This window comes from Tupaia chinensis, unplaced genomic scaffold, assembly GCF_000334495.1.
Source record: "Tupaia chinensis unplaced genomic scaffold, TupChi_1.0 Scaffold000013_1, whole genome shotgun sequence".
Classification (NCBI taxonomy): Eukaryota; Metazoa; Chordata; class Mammalia; order Scandentia; family Tupaiidae; genus Tupaia; species Tupaia belangeri.
The window spans coordinates 3,819,459-3,834,083 of NW_006159443.1; the positions used below are offsets into that span (position 1 = coordinate 3,819,459).

At 39.0% G+C, this 14,625-nt stretch overlaps 1 pseudogene; it reads right to left on the bottom strand.

The window, feature by feature from the left end:
* Positions 1-10,838: 10,838 nt before the first annotated feature.
* On the bottom strand, positions 10,839-11,336 carry LOC102485062 (60S ribosomal protein L23a pseudogene; annotated as a pseudogene).
* Between the last annotated feature and the right edge of the window lie 3,289 nt (positions 11,337-14,625).

Consider the following 14,625-nt stretch of genomic DNA (forward strand, 5'->3'; position numbering starts at 1 on the left):
CTTAAATATATATATATATACATATATATATATACACACACACACATACATATATATATGTATTTTAATTTCAAGAAAAACAGTTTTAGTTTTCATAGATATTTTCTAAGCCTTTATCTGTCTCTTCACCTTCTAGAATAGTCATAATGTAAATACTTGACCATTTAATCATATCTAGTATATCTCATATGTTGTCCTCATTTTTTCTTAATTCTTTTAAAAATTTTTAAGTTTACATTAAATCACATATATCTTCAGAGTGTACAACATTTCTTTTTCCTGCATGAATAACATATGTATCAGTCAAGACAAAGTACAAATATATATTATCATCAGCAAATACCTCCTCATTATTTTGTCACTTAAACATACTTTCACTTTTTTCTTCCCCTTTCCCTCCCTTCCTCCCATACTAAACTTTTTCTTTTCACATTTTATTGTTTCACAAAAGATCTTAATTACACTAAAAATATGCACAAAGCTAAAATCTAATGACAAGTGCACTGTAATTTTCTTCTAAAATATTTTTTCCATCTCCATTTCCCCTTTTACTAAAGAAAGGTATAAACAAATTTATTTGAAAAGAAAAAAACCAACCAACCAACCAAACAAACAAACAAAAAAACAAACAAAAATCAAGAAGCCAAAACTTCAGTCTCAAATTGGTCTGTTATTTGCACAAAACCCCATAAGAATTCAAATTCTGATGTTCTGATGCAAGGCAACAGATACTATTTTATTATTGAACTTATGTAAATAACCATTCTGCCACAAAATAAGAATGTTTACAAATATTTTCCAGTTGCAGAGGGGTCAGGAAGGGAGAAAAGTTTATTTTTCAATTTTTAAAAAAAGGAATTTAACAAATTGCTGAACTTATTAACAACTCAAAAGAAAACAAAAATCCTTAAAGCTGGACAACAAAGCATAGAAGAAAATCAGTAAATGTTTTAGTGAAAAGTCCTAGAATTCTATTTCATCAGTTTAGTCTCATGTAATTAATCTCTCTTTTGTTGAATTTACAGTGTTACTGTCTGATCTTTCCATTTAAATCCTGGCAGTTAACATTCAACATTATTATTGGTATTTCCAGACTTGTCCCTACTATTAAGTTGGGCATTTTCTTGGCTGTTTTTTGTATTCTTATTTCTGTGTGTCTGACCTTAGTTTTCCTGGAATTGCACTCCCTTCAGCACTTCCTTTTTTTTTTTCTTGTTTTTGGAGAGGTTTTTGCTATAGGGCATGTGTGCTCACCAGAAAGACAGAGAGAGACAGAGAGACAGAAAGTGAATCACTCCCCGGTGGGGATAGCCACTCCACAATTCCTTCTCCTCCATTCTCCTCTTGAGATCTTGGACACGCATGCACACACATTGGCATGAGTTTAAGCCACCGGGTCCAGGACTCAAACTGTGGCCTACTACATGGGAGTCCAGTGACACAGCCATTATGCTAACTACTGGTCCCTCTTCAGCACTTCTTGGTGAGCTGACCTGGTGTTGGTAAATTCTTTTAAGTTCTGCTTACCTGAGAATGTTTTTGTCTTTTCTTTTCATGTGAAGTATAATTTTGCTGGATATAGTATTCTTGGATGAAATTTTCACTTAACATTTTGAATATATTTTTCCATTCTTTTCTTGCTTGCATTTTTTCTGATGAGTGGTCTGATGTTAGCTTGATGGAATATCCTTTGAAAGTAACTTGACATTTCTCTCTTGCCAATTTTAGTATCTTGTCACTGTCTGTAGTTTTGGTCAATCTGGCTATGATGTGCCTTGGAAAAGATCTTCTTGAGTTGATTCTTCATAGGGTCCTTTGTATTTCTTGGGTCTGGATATTTGAATGCCTCTCTAAGTTTGCAATTTTTTCTTCCAGGATTTCATGGAATAGACAATCAATGCCCTTTTTAGTTTCTTCACTTTCTGGGATACCAATTATCTGGATGTTTGGGAGTCTAATGGCATCTAGTATTACTCATATATTATTCTCATGTTGGGGGTTATTTTCTCAGTCCTTTTGGTGAATTTTTCTAGATCAGGGGTTCTGTTTTCTACATCTGAGATTTGATCTTCTGCATGATCTAATCTGTTTTTAAAATTTCAAGGGAGATTTTGATTTACTGTATTACAACCTTCATCTCTAACAATTCTGTTTGATTCTTTCTTATGGTGTGTATTTCCTCTTTCAGATCCTGCAAGAACTTCCTCACCTCCTGGAACGTGTCTCTTTTTTCCTGCATCTTCTGAATTTTGTTGTTTCTCTTGACCTGTATCTCTGTTTACTTTGTCATTATAAATATTCTAAACTCTTTATTTGACATTCCCATGAGTTCCATTGTACTATCTGTGGATGATGATGGGCTGTTCTTTTCCCTTGGGGGAGAGATATTTTCTTTGTTTATCATATTTCTTGTGCCTCTGCACTGGTTCCTGGTCATCTGATGGATTATATGTTTCTTCCTACTTTCCTGGAGTTAATTCTGAGCGTTAGAGGCATGCGGGAGGAGACGACCCTCAATATCTCTGCGGTTCCATTTCCCTGATGATCACCAAGCAAATGGCACTTTTGTCGATAGAACTGTATATTGCAAAGGTCTCCCAGTTTCTAAAGAATAGGTATAGTTGGGATGACTGCAGGGTTTCAATGGAGAATTGAGATGTGTGTGGGAGGAGATGAGCTTTGTTCTCTCTGTAGCTCCGTATTTCTTACTTCTGCTCATTTTGCAGACTCTCTTCTCTGATTTGTAGTTATTTGGTGGTACATTCATGTTTGTCTAAATTGTTGGAGCTTTCTGCAACTGTAAGCTAGTATGCTCCACTTTACTGTGAGGTACTTCTATGCCAATTTGTCTTCTACTACTGTGTTTTGCAACACGGTGTGCACAGAAAGAGATTTGAGTTCAGATTTATGTAGATGAGTTTCTCCCTTTCTGTAGCAGTTCAGTGAAAGCTGAGATTTTCTATGATTCTGAAAGTATTCAGATGTTTGGCTACTGTGCACTTAGACCTGTATAGACACTCAATGTGTGGAAGTTGAGAATCAAACTGAGAAAGCCAAGTAAAAGAAAAAGAAATAAAGGGGAAAAAAAGAAAAAAGAAAGGAAAAGAAAGAAAAAAAAAAGGGAAAAACATAAAAAAAAAAAGACACAGAATGAAAACCACAAGTTGCTCAAGAACAGGGCCAGGCCCACCTCAGATGAAAATGAAAATGGATTCTGAAATTAGCAAGATAAAGGAGAGGTCAGAGACAAAAGACAGGACTCACAGATTTAAAATAAATATATATATATATATATATATGGAAAATTTCGAGAAGGAGAAAGAGAGAAGACAGAGAAAGAAAGAAGATAGAGATTGCCCTACCTCGCTTAGGTGTTGGGCTGGAAGGACAGGTTTCAAGCAGAAGCTCTTCAGTTAAAGGAGTAGGGCCAGGGCAACCTCAGATGAAAATGGATTCTCGCTTGGGTATTGGGCTGGAAGGACAAGTTTCAAACAGAAACTCTTCAGTTAAAAGACTGAATTTTTTTTTTTTTTAAGAGAAACTTTTGCTGTTGGGCACATGTGCTCACCAGAGAGACAGAAATCGAGAAATCAACCCCTAGAGGAATGGCCACACCACAATCCCTTCTTTTCCATTCTCCTCTTGGGATTTTGGGCACAGATGTCCTTGCAGCTGGCATGATTTTTAAGTCACCAGGTCTGGGACTCAAACCATAGTTGACTATGTGGGAGTCTAGCAACGTAACCATTACATCATCTGCTGGTTCCTCACTATTTATGAATTTATGTATTACTATTTATTAGAATTTGCTTGTGTCATTTTACTTTATATTTTCTGGTTGTAAAGGTACACATTCTATTTTAATACTTTGGTAATTGGACTTACTTAAGAGTCATTCTCATTTATTCTCTCTTTATTTTTTTTATTTTTTATTTTTTTTGGAGAGATTTTCGCTGAAGGGCGCATGCGCTTGCCAGACAGACAGAGAAAGACATTAGAGACAGAAAGCTAGAAATCACCCCCCAGGGGGGATGGTCACGCTGCAATCCCTTCTCCTCCATTCTCCTCTCAGGATCTTGGGCACACATGCACAGGCGCCTGGCGTGAGTTTTAAGCCACCAAGTCCAGGATGCGAACCATGGTCGACTACATGGGAGTCCAGTGACATAGCCATTACGCGAACTGCTGGTTCCCTATTCTCTCTGTATTTTTAAAACCTTACCAATATCTATATTTTGCCCAAATAAGGAAATGATTATACACACTCTAATGTCTTTAGCTTTACCCTATTCTCCACATCCATGAGACAGAGAGAGAGGGAGAGAACCTCCAACAAGGTATGATCATGCTGTAATTCATTTCCCTTCAATTCTCCATTCAGTCAGGGTCCTGGTATCCTGGTATGTTTTTTTCAAACTACCAGGGCTGGAAATTGAACCCTGGTCAGCGATGTGGGATCTGGCTTCTTCTGCACAGCGATTAACTACCATGCTACAGGACCAGCCCTATCTTCATTATTTCTTAAACTCCATCTTTCCATTCTTTCTTTCTCCCACCCCCAAACACCAGAACTTTTTCAAACTCCTTTTATGCAGATATTGATGCTTTTACTTCTATCATCTACACCCCTTACCTTTCACCCACATCTCCTTATCTTTTCCCTCTGCCTTCTGGGAGTTTCTCAATTTAAACTTTATCTCACAAATTTATACAACCATTTCTATCCTATTGTTCATCACATTGTTCTATTTTAAAATTTCAACTATTAAATTTTTATATCTAATAGTTCCTGTGGGTTCCTTTTCTTATGGTTTCTTGTTTATGTTTCATGGCACTAATAACTTCCCCTAGCTTCCAAAAGATATTTAATGCCATGCTTATTTAAAATTCTTTGTCCTTTCCAATAATTTTGCTTCAGAGACTGTTCCTTTTGCTGTCTTTATAGTGGTCATGCTGCTCAGGTGTCTAGTTTTTGACCTTGTGAGCTTGTATCTCTCTAGGTGGATCAGCTTCTCTGTTCTGTGTTTTGGAAAAAGGTTAATGGCTTTGTCCAAATATGCATCCCATTTGGTGGACTTAAGAAGAAGAAAGAATTGAGTTTAAGATTTCATGAGGATAGGGGTTATTTTGGTGCCTCCATACTGCAATTTCTTTCTTTTTTTTTTATTCTTTTTTTGGGAGAGGTTTTTTGTTATAGGGCACATGCGCTAGCCAGAAAGACAGAGAGACAGAAAGCAAGAAATCACTCCTCGGTGGAATGCATGCTGCAATCCCTTCTCCTCCGTTCTCTTCTTGGGATCCCAGGCAGGCTCACACACGCACCCGGCATGAGTTTAAGCCACCCAGTACGGGACTCGAACTGGAGTCAACCACATGGGAGTCCAGTGACACAGCCATTATGCCAACTGCTGGTCCCCACACTGCAATTTCTTGTAGTGAGGTGGATAATTGTTTCTTCAGGGTTGCCGGTGGGACTGGTGTGGCAACCATGGTTAGGCTTGGGTTGAGGAAGACCTGAAGGGTTCGCTTTCAGACTAAGGTGTGAATGGAAGCAGAAGATATTTATATTTAAAAGGACAGAATTATTAATACAATTATAACTTTGGAACAGTATAGAAAATAAGAATGTGACCAGTGTCTGAAACTGGAGGCAGCCCAGTGAAGTGGAAGACTCTACTTGGCCCTACAGGCATATTATAATCTGACCTCTTGACTATGGAAATGATGTTAAAAAAAAAAAGCAAATTTGAATGATTTTCTTATTCAAGTTCAGAATGGTTATATAGCAGTGAAGACAACTCGCAACATCAACAGAACATTGGCTTATATGAATAGGTCCTGGAAAAAACCAGCCATCTATTATATCTTCCTTTCTTCCTTAATTTATCTGGTTTTCTTGGTTTATTTTGTCCCTTTCGCTCCTTCATTCTTTCTCCAAACATTATTTACTTCCTAGTGTACACCAAGGGCAGTATTAAATGTTTTATAACCCCAGTATTTTAGCTTGCATTGCATCATTTATCTGGAGGACAAAGATACTTTACTATATTATGAAGAAATCTCAAGGAGAAAAGTGCAGGCTAGATTGGAAGTTATATTTGTTATATGAAAACAGTTTCTAACTTTACAGATAAAGAAACAGACTCAAGGAAACTATGTCAAAGATTTAAGTTGAATTCTACTTCTGCAATTTACTAAGCCGTTACAGTCATTCAACATTTATTCATTCACCAGAAATGTCAAGTGTTGTGTCAGGTACTAGGAATTCAACAATAGACAAGCAGACACGATCCTTGCCCTCAACTAGACTGGAGATTGAAGCCTAGTTGAGGCAGCCAGGCAATTAATCGAGGAATTAGAGAGAGCATATGTACTCCAATGTGATAGGTACAAAAGCTCCAAGCTTTTCCCATTAGACTACAATGCATTTCAAACAAAACAAAGTAAAACTTTTATTTGTGTAGTGCTCCCCATTGTAGCAAATATTTCTAGGTAGAGGATAACTGAAAGAAAGATGGAGGGCTCTCCAAGCAGGGGAATATTACGACTTGAGTCACAGAGGCAGACATAGTTTGGAGGTAAAGGGATCAATTAATCCAGAGTCTAAGCTATATTTAGAGAATGGGGAGAAAGAATTTGGAGAGGCGGTTATCAAACCAGGAAGAGGAAGATGGCAGCATAGTAATAACACTATGTACTCTTTCAGGGTGGCCCACATGGAAAGGGTCTGGGTTTGCATCCAAAAACCTCCCTATTGCCCTGCTGCACACTCTGCGGAGTACCACTCACATAAACTATCAAACTATCGGGCAGCATGGCAGTGGCTTGGCTGTGATCACAGGGAGTGGGAATGGATGGATTCTGACCATGTGATCTGACTTCGTTCTTTAATGTAAGGGGTCTTAGCAGAAACAGGCAGCTCCAAGTGTTCTTCTCAGGGCACAGTTCATTGTATCCCCCCGTTTCTTCAGCGATGACACTTAACAAAGTAAAAAAGAAGAGAAGGGAATGGGAGGTCAATTAGGCTCTGTTTTAAGTCGGCATGGTTAACTGTTCATTCAGTTAGCTTCATGCAGCTTAGGAAAAATTTGGAAATCCTAGCTGGAAGCTTGAAGTTTTTATCAGTATTTTGAACTTCCAACTTGGAACTCCCTATTACAGGCAACTTTTATCTTAAAGTGAGGGGTTTTACAGAGGGTTAGAAAGAAAGAACAAGAACAATGAGAAGCAGCAGCAGTGTGGTGGGAAAAAGGCTGTCGAACTTGGGAGTCAGACACATAGATTTTAATTCCAACTCGTGGTTTGCTAGCTAGGTGATTATCATTTAATTATGTAGTAGTTCTGAGTTTTAGTTTTCTCGTATATAGAAAGTATTATAAAATAACGATCACAAGATTGCTGCAAAATGTAAAGGAGCTAGTACATAACAGTAAGCAGAGGCAGCCTGTATGATAGGAACACTGAAGGGCAGCTGTGAAAATCTGACATTGGTGATAAACTGGATTCACTACTTTCTTGCCAATATCCTTAGTCCCTCCCTAGTCCACCCTCCATCTCATCCATCCCATGTGCCTAGTGATGCCCCAGACTTGTCTCCCCAACTCCTGCATCTGTGTGTTGGGCAGAACTGGGAAAAAGTCACACATATTGCTGCCACAAAATTTTATGGTCACTAACCTTGATTTGATCTTCAGTACTGCTTACTGGTTCTTGTATGCTTGGCTTTCTCTTGTTCCCAAAGTTTTTAAATTTAAATTTTTTTTTTTTTTATTATGAGTGGGAAAGAAAAGAAGGTGAGACTGGAAGAAGGAGAGGAAGGAACAAGAAGGAGGGGAAGGTAGAAGAGGAAGAGGAAGGACAGACAGATAGGTTGGTAGATAGGTATTTTTGATCGCTATGTGATCTCTGCCCCAGCCTTCTAGTTAGCTAGCAGCACAGGTGCCTGCCAATGGACCCAATTTGTCCAGGTTGGTCAGAGAATTGAACCTGAGCTTCCCTTATGGCCTGGGCCTCATGCTGTGATGCCCTGCCATTTGTGCCATTGCACTTAAAAAAATAGTCCTCTATGCTCCAGAAACACCATTTCTCTTTCCCAGCTCTTGCCCTATGGTTCTCTCCCCTTGGCCCTCATCAAGTGAATATACTCTCCATTTTAAAGAGAAATATAATTCTCTGCCAGCACTTAATCTGCATGCTTACCTGCCTTCACATTGATTTTTTCCTCCTTCCTTCTTGTTGATGGGAGAAGTGGTCTTCATCTGATAGGCAAGTCCTCTTCTTTTTTTTTTTTTTGAGAGTTTTTTTTTTTCGCTATAGGGTGCGTGCACTCGCCAGACAGACAGAGAGAGACATAGAGACAGAAAGCAAGAAATCACCCCACAGGGGAGATGGCCACGCCACAATCCCTTCTCCTCCATTCTCCTCTTGGGATCTTGGGCACGCACGCACACGCACCCGGCGTGAGTTTTAAGTCACTGGGTCCGGGATGCGAACCACGGTCGACTACATGGGAGTCCAGCGACATAGCCATTATGCTAACTGCTGGTTCCCGAGTCCTCTTCTTTTGTTTTTGGGGCCAATTTATTCCTGTCTGTATTCTTGAGGTTCTTGCTTCATTGATTATCCTTCCTCTTCTGTATCTTTACACTTTCTCTTCAACCTAGTTTTTTCCTATAAGCTTAAATATGCTTTACTTTCTATCGTAAAAATAAAATATTTTGGGACCATTGGTTACATTGCTGGATTCCCATGTAGTCAACCTTGGTTTGAGTCCTGGACTGGCGACGTAAAACTCATGCCGGTGCATGTGCATGCGTGCCCAAGATCCTTAGAGGAGACTAGAACAGAAGGAATTGTGGCATGGCCATCCTTCCTGGGGGGTGATTTATTACTTTGTCTCCCTGTCTTCTCTCTGTCTTCTGGTAAGCAAATGAACCCTGTAGCAAAAATCTCTCTAAAAGAAAACCAAAACCTTTCTTAACTAAATTTCCTGTTTCAGCTGCTGCCAAGCCAGCCAAGTAATAGTCCATTGTCCAAAGTCAGCCACATGACCAGGTTCAATGTCAATAGGATGGAAAAGTATCCACTTTCTACAGGGAAACGCTGTATGTTACAAGGTAATGAGCAGGGATTCATAATCCTTCCATGAGGATAGTGAATAAAATGAAACCTATCACATCCTCATAGCCAGAGAATGTCTAAATTTAGCATTATTATTGCTAGATATTTTAAAAAATCAGTCTCTTCAATCTCATTTCTTCCTTTACCACTCCAGTCAAACTGCTCTTACTGAGGCCACCAGCTATTTCTCATTGCTATAGTCAAAGAGCACTTTCCAGTCACGTAATACTTGGCTTTTGCCAGCATGTGGAAACACAGAATACTCCCTCCTAGAACATCTTCCTTCGGCATCCATGACTTTCCCAGTTTTGCCCTGTCTCTCTGGCTGCTTATTCTCATGGTCTCTTATGGGCTTATTTTCTTAGGCAACTTCTTAAATGTGGGTAATGATAAAAGTTTTTCCCCATGAGAACCTTGTGGATCAATACAGAGGACTAGGGCAGTACAAGGTGGGTCCACAAGAACTAGGGATCAGAGGGTGCTGAGGAGGGTGATGGGTCAGGTATAGCCCAAAGTCAAGCAAAATGCAGCAACATGGTGGCTTTTCTTTGGGTACCTGCTTAAGTATTGGTGCTGTTCTATTTCATGTCCATCCTTTTCTCACTTTATACATCCCTCAATGATCTCTTCTACTTCCAATTCTCTAGTTATACTCTACATGTCTATGGGAAGTTTGAAATGCACCTAGATGTGTGAAAGTAGTTTTTCTTATTTTTGATAACAAACACAACTGTGCTCAACTTTCTTCCCCTCAATCCTGCTATTGAGGAGAAAAATGAAATTAATCAATTAAATTAACCCTTTATTTCCACTTCTTATGTCTTTTTAAGGCAGCTATAAACTTAATCTTCCTTTAGTATGATTTCTTTTCTCTCAAGGAGCCTTCTTTCCTCATTATTGCCTGTCTCTCAAGAGAGAGCTGGGATGTAGGGTATGTCTGTAAGTCTTTTTCCTGTTGATGGAATAAAGGATGTAGCTGGTTTATTGAACATAGTGGATTCAGAAGGGTAGAAGCTGAACATAGCCTTATTCTTTCTCCTACTACGTATACTCTCTTGTTTTTCTCTACTCACTGGAAGAAATTTTGGCCAGATCTTGAGATTCTTCTTGGTTGTATAATAGAAAATATGGCTTACTTTATTAATCATGTAACATCAAATTCCAGTCTAATTTTCTTCTCCCCAACTCTAGTTGTGCCTCCCTAGAATCTTGTAGAAAGGAAGGATTAGTTTCTTCATTTTTCCTAAGGTTGGAAAGAATTGTTTTTATACACTGGTTAGCTATTTTTGAAGCCCTTCTAGGAGAGAGGGAAGAGGTAAGAAAAATGGAAAAGATTTTTACTTCAAGTTCACTTTTTATCTGAGATTGAGAGAGAGCAGGCATCAGTAGTAGTTCCTTTCTCTCATAAGGCTTTTTTTTATGTGCTTTTAGAGATATACCCATGGCTGGGAATTGAAAAGATGCATTTTGCTTGCCTTTGGGATGTACTTCCTGTGGCAACCATATCTGACTCTTCACTCTCCTCAGTGCCCTCTGCCCCCTGGCTTCTGAGACCCACCCTCAAGTTGGCACTGCTGCCCCCAGTCTTCAGTATTTTCATGGTCGAATCTGTTATCAGAAATGCACTTTTTGAAAAATATAGATAAGGGTCTTTCTCCTTCCTTTCTCTCTTTCTTTCCTTTTCTTTATTTTTAATGGTGAAAAGAGTATAATTAGAATTAGCCAGATGGACTCAGTTTAGATGTCCCAATTTTGTTGGCGACATTCAAAGCATCACAATCAGGAGCCAGTTGCACATATACCTTCTTCTCTCCATCAGGCCTGATTAGAGTTTTGACCTTGGCTACATGAATACCATAGAGTTTCTTCACAGCCTGTTTGACCTGGTGTTTGTTGGCCTTGACATCTACAATGAGCACAATTGTTTTGTTGAATTCTATCTTTATCATGGCAGACTTGGTGGTCCAGGGGGAACTTGAAGATGGCATAGTGGTCAAGCTTGTTTCTCCTGGGGGTGCTCTTCTGAGAATATTTGGACTGCCTTTGCAGCCAAAGAATCTTGGGCCTCTGGTGAGGTACGGATCTTCTTCTTCTTCTTTTATTTTTGGTTGGTGACAGTGGGTGCCTTTTAGCACTGCCTTCTTAGCCTTCAAAGACTTTGCTTTAGCTTCACCTTTGGGAGGGGCAGGAGCTTCCTTCTTCACTTTCAGCGCCATCTTGGCAAAAAAAGGGTTCCTCTTCTATCTTTCTAACTCCTCTATTACTTCTCCTCTCCTGCTGCTCCTCCACACTCCTCCCTACTCTTGTTCCTTTCCTTTTCATCCTCCTCCTTTTTTTTCTCCAGAAAAAAAAGCCATGAGTAAATATGAGGTTATAAAATAAGTATAACAAACCTTGCTTACATTATTTGCAGTGAAATCTACAATTCCTTCCCATAAGTAACTCCAAATGCATTAAATACATGGTATCAGAGAGTAACTGAGGAGAGAAGTTAATGAATGACAATAAGAAGTAAAAAAAAAAAAAATCCAATAGAGGGGTTGGCAGGTGGTGTGGTAGGGGTGTTGTACTCCCACATGGCTGACTGCAGTTCTAGTCCTGGACATGACGACTTGCTTTTTACTTTATCTCTCCTCTCTCTCTCACTCTGTTATGCTCTGGTCAAGTTAAAATAAATAAATAAAAATAAGTAAATAAATAAAATTAAAATAATTCTAAACAAAAATCAAATAGATAGAGTATTCACTAATCTTTTGGCAAAAGTTAAACAAATATTTTTCTTCATAGTGACAAAGATTCTTTGCTTGGCTAAACTTTATTCAGGCATCCAAACCTTCTAGAACAATTTATGTACTTCCTTGTAAAATTCAGTTTTAGCAAAGAGTCTTGCTAAGTCAGTTTAGCAAGACTACCAACCCTTAGTCTGATTGCTTTTAATCAATGATCAGATTCCTTATCCTGCACCATCCCTCAGGTGATGTCTGACTACTTGGTCTGTCTTCAGCAAGAATCCTATCAGGTTGGTTTAATCAGAATCCACCCTAATTCTGATTTTTCCTCTTGGAGTAATTTTCCATCCATTGTCCCTGACTCTGGCCCTTGGCTATCAATTCTCCCTTGCCCATGCCATGTTCAGAGTGGAGCCCAATTATTCTCCCCCACTGCTGGATCTTGTGGTGGTCCTACTGCAATGGTCTCTAACAGTCTTCCTTACTATACTTTAAGAAGTATCATTGAACAAGTTTTTCATTAACAATAGTCTGAATAAATGTTCAAGATTATCTTGATTATCAATGCTCAAATTATCTTTAGTTTGTATTCTTTTACTCAACATGCTTATCTGTTATCAGTATACTTAGGACTTTTGACCTTTTTGTTCTTGAAACCATGTAAAGCATGTTGCTGAAACTCAAACTTGGATAAGATGCTTAACTGATATATATTATGTGTGCGTGTGTGTGTGTGTATCTATCTATATCTATATATCTTAGGCAAAAGAATTTTAAGCAAAATTACACGAGAATGTTATGGATCTAAATATTGATAAGTTCTTAAAACCATCTATGTCCATTTGAAAAATCTACCTATATATATACCCAGGGATACCTGTACTCCCATAACTACAGTTTTAGGAGTGACCTCACCATTTTGCATGTGTTGAGTGTTCCTTATGTCAATCATTTGCGATTCCTTCAAGGCTTTTTGCAGAAGCTCTGAGCAACAGGGAATGTCATATTTCACTTCCCATTTCACACCTAAGTACATTGCCCTGGGAGGAGAATCTATAGCTCTCATTAGCTTTATGAGGGGTCCACTTTACCCAAAAGGGTGAAGAAGTGTTGATAGACAGATTGACCTCTTTTTATTACCAGACATCTATGGATGCAACATATGACTCTAGATTGCATACTGTCCATAACATATCTGCCTCATTTTGATTCTGCAGACCAAATGGTCTGCTTCTGTCAAGTTCTCCACAAATCCACTGGGGACTCAGCTGCCAGTCCACAGGGCATAGAGTGCAAATTAGTTATTCAGGCTCCACTGGCAAACAGCGAGAGCACTATGCAATCTGTCACCCCACCTAAATATCTGTGGCACAAACAATCACTTAAACATGATTGTAGTTATTTGATGCTACAACTTAATTTCATGATAAAATGGTATGTATGCATGTACATATGTATTTTTTTTTAAAATCTCTGCCAGTTCTTAGATTATGTCGCACAAAGGATTTGCTTTGCCTGGAATCAGGCATCCATTAGTGATTTCTACATCATGTACATTTAACGTGGGATATTTTTGTAGGCAAGTAAAACAAAACAAAACAAAACAATAACAGAACTATGTTTTGTTTTCTTTAGAAAATGCTGCCAAGCAAGCAATGTTAAAGGAGTCTGCTTCTGGATGGGTGCAGAGGTAGTGGGAGAGAGGGGAAATACTCATTTGAAAAATTCTGCAACCATGCTGAGATCTACACAGGTAAAAAGATGACACAAAGGAAGAGAGAAAAGTGCCTCCTAATCTAATGGAACTAAAGGAACCACCAAGCTGTCAATTCACTGAGCTGTGGATGTAGAAACAGAATGGAGCCTTTCAATTCTGCTGCCTTCTCCCTGGGGTTAGAGACCGGTTGCCATGGATATTCTGGATTCCTGCAGCTAATGGGAGGGAGTTCTGTAGCTTGGTGTCCTGGGGACCCGCCAGGGTGAAACATGAAATGGAGGCCTGTGGGTGTGTGGTAGAGAGCTGGGAGGCAAGGGGTCAGAGGGGTGGTTTCCAGCAGAGTTAAAGCTGATTTTATTTCAAGTCACATTCATTTGGCAATCTATATTTTCCTGGAAAAACAGACCTTTTTGTCCCTCCCCTACCGAGCAAAGAGAATCTTCATCTCCTTAAAATGGTTACGATCACAGCACTAAGTAGTGTATGCTATAATTAGATGTGCAATGATGGTTCAGAGAAGGATTTCTTTTTTCAGCATAATTTTGGGGGGGAAGGAAAGAGGGGAAATAATTTTAGTTTGGATCAGAGATTGAACTGTTTAAAATGCTGTATGCTTTTTTGAGATAGGGTGAAGGGATAATAAAGTTTCTGGGCCAGCAAGTGGTATGATGGCTAAGGCACTTGTCTCCCACATGGCCTGCCACAGTTTGAGTCCTGGACCTGGTGACTTGAAAAATCATACCAGGGGCGTGTGTGTGTGTGCCCAAAATCTTGACAGGAGAATAGAGGAGAAAGGATTATGGTGTGTCCATCTTTCCTGGGGGGGTGATTTTTCACTTTCTCTCTCTCTGTCTCTTTCCAGTGAGCACATATGCCTTATGGTAAAAACTTTAAAGAAAAAAAAAAGAGTTTCCTATTCATTCTATTTTGCTGAAAACAGTATTTGGTGCCTAGCCTCTCCTTTCTTTCTAGTAACTCATTGCAATATTAGCTTTTTCTCTACTGCTTGTGTTTGCCTTTCTCTCTTTTTAACCAGGGCACAGCAAAAGCCTGTTCCCC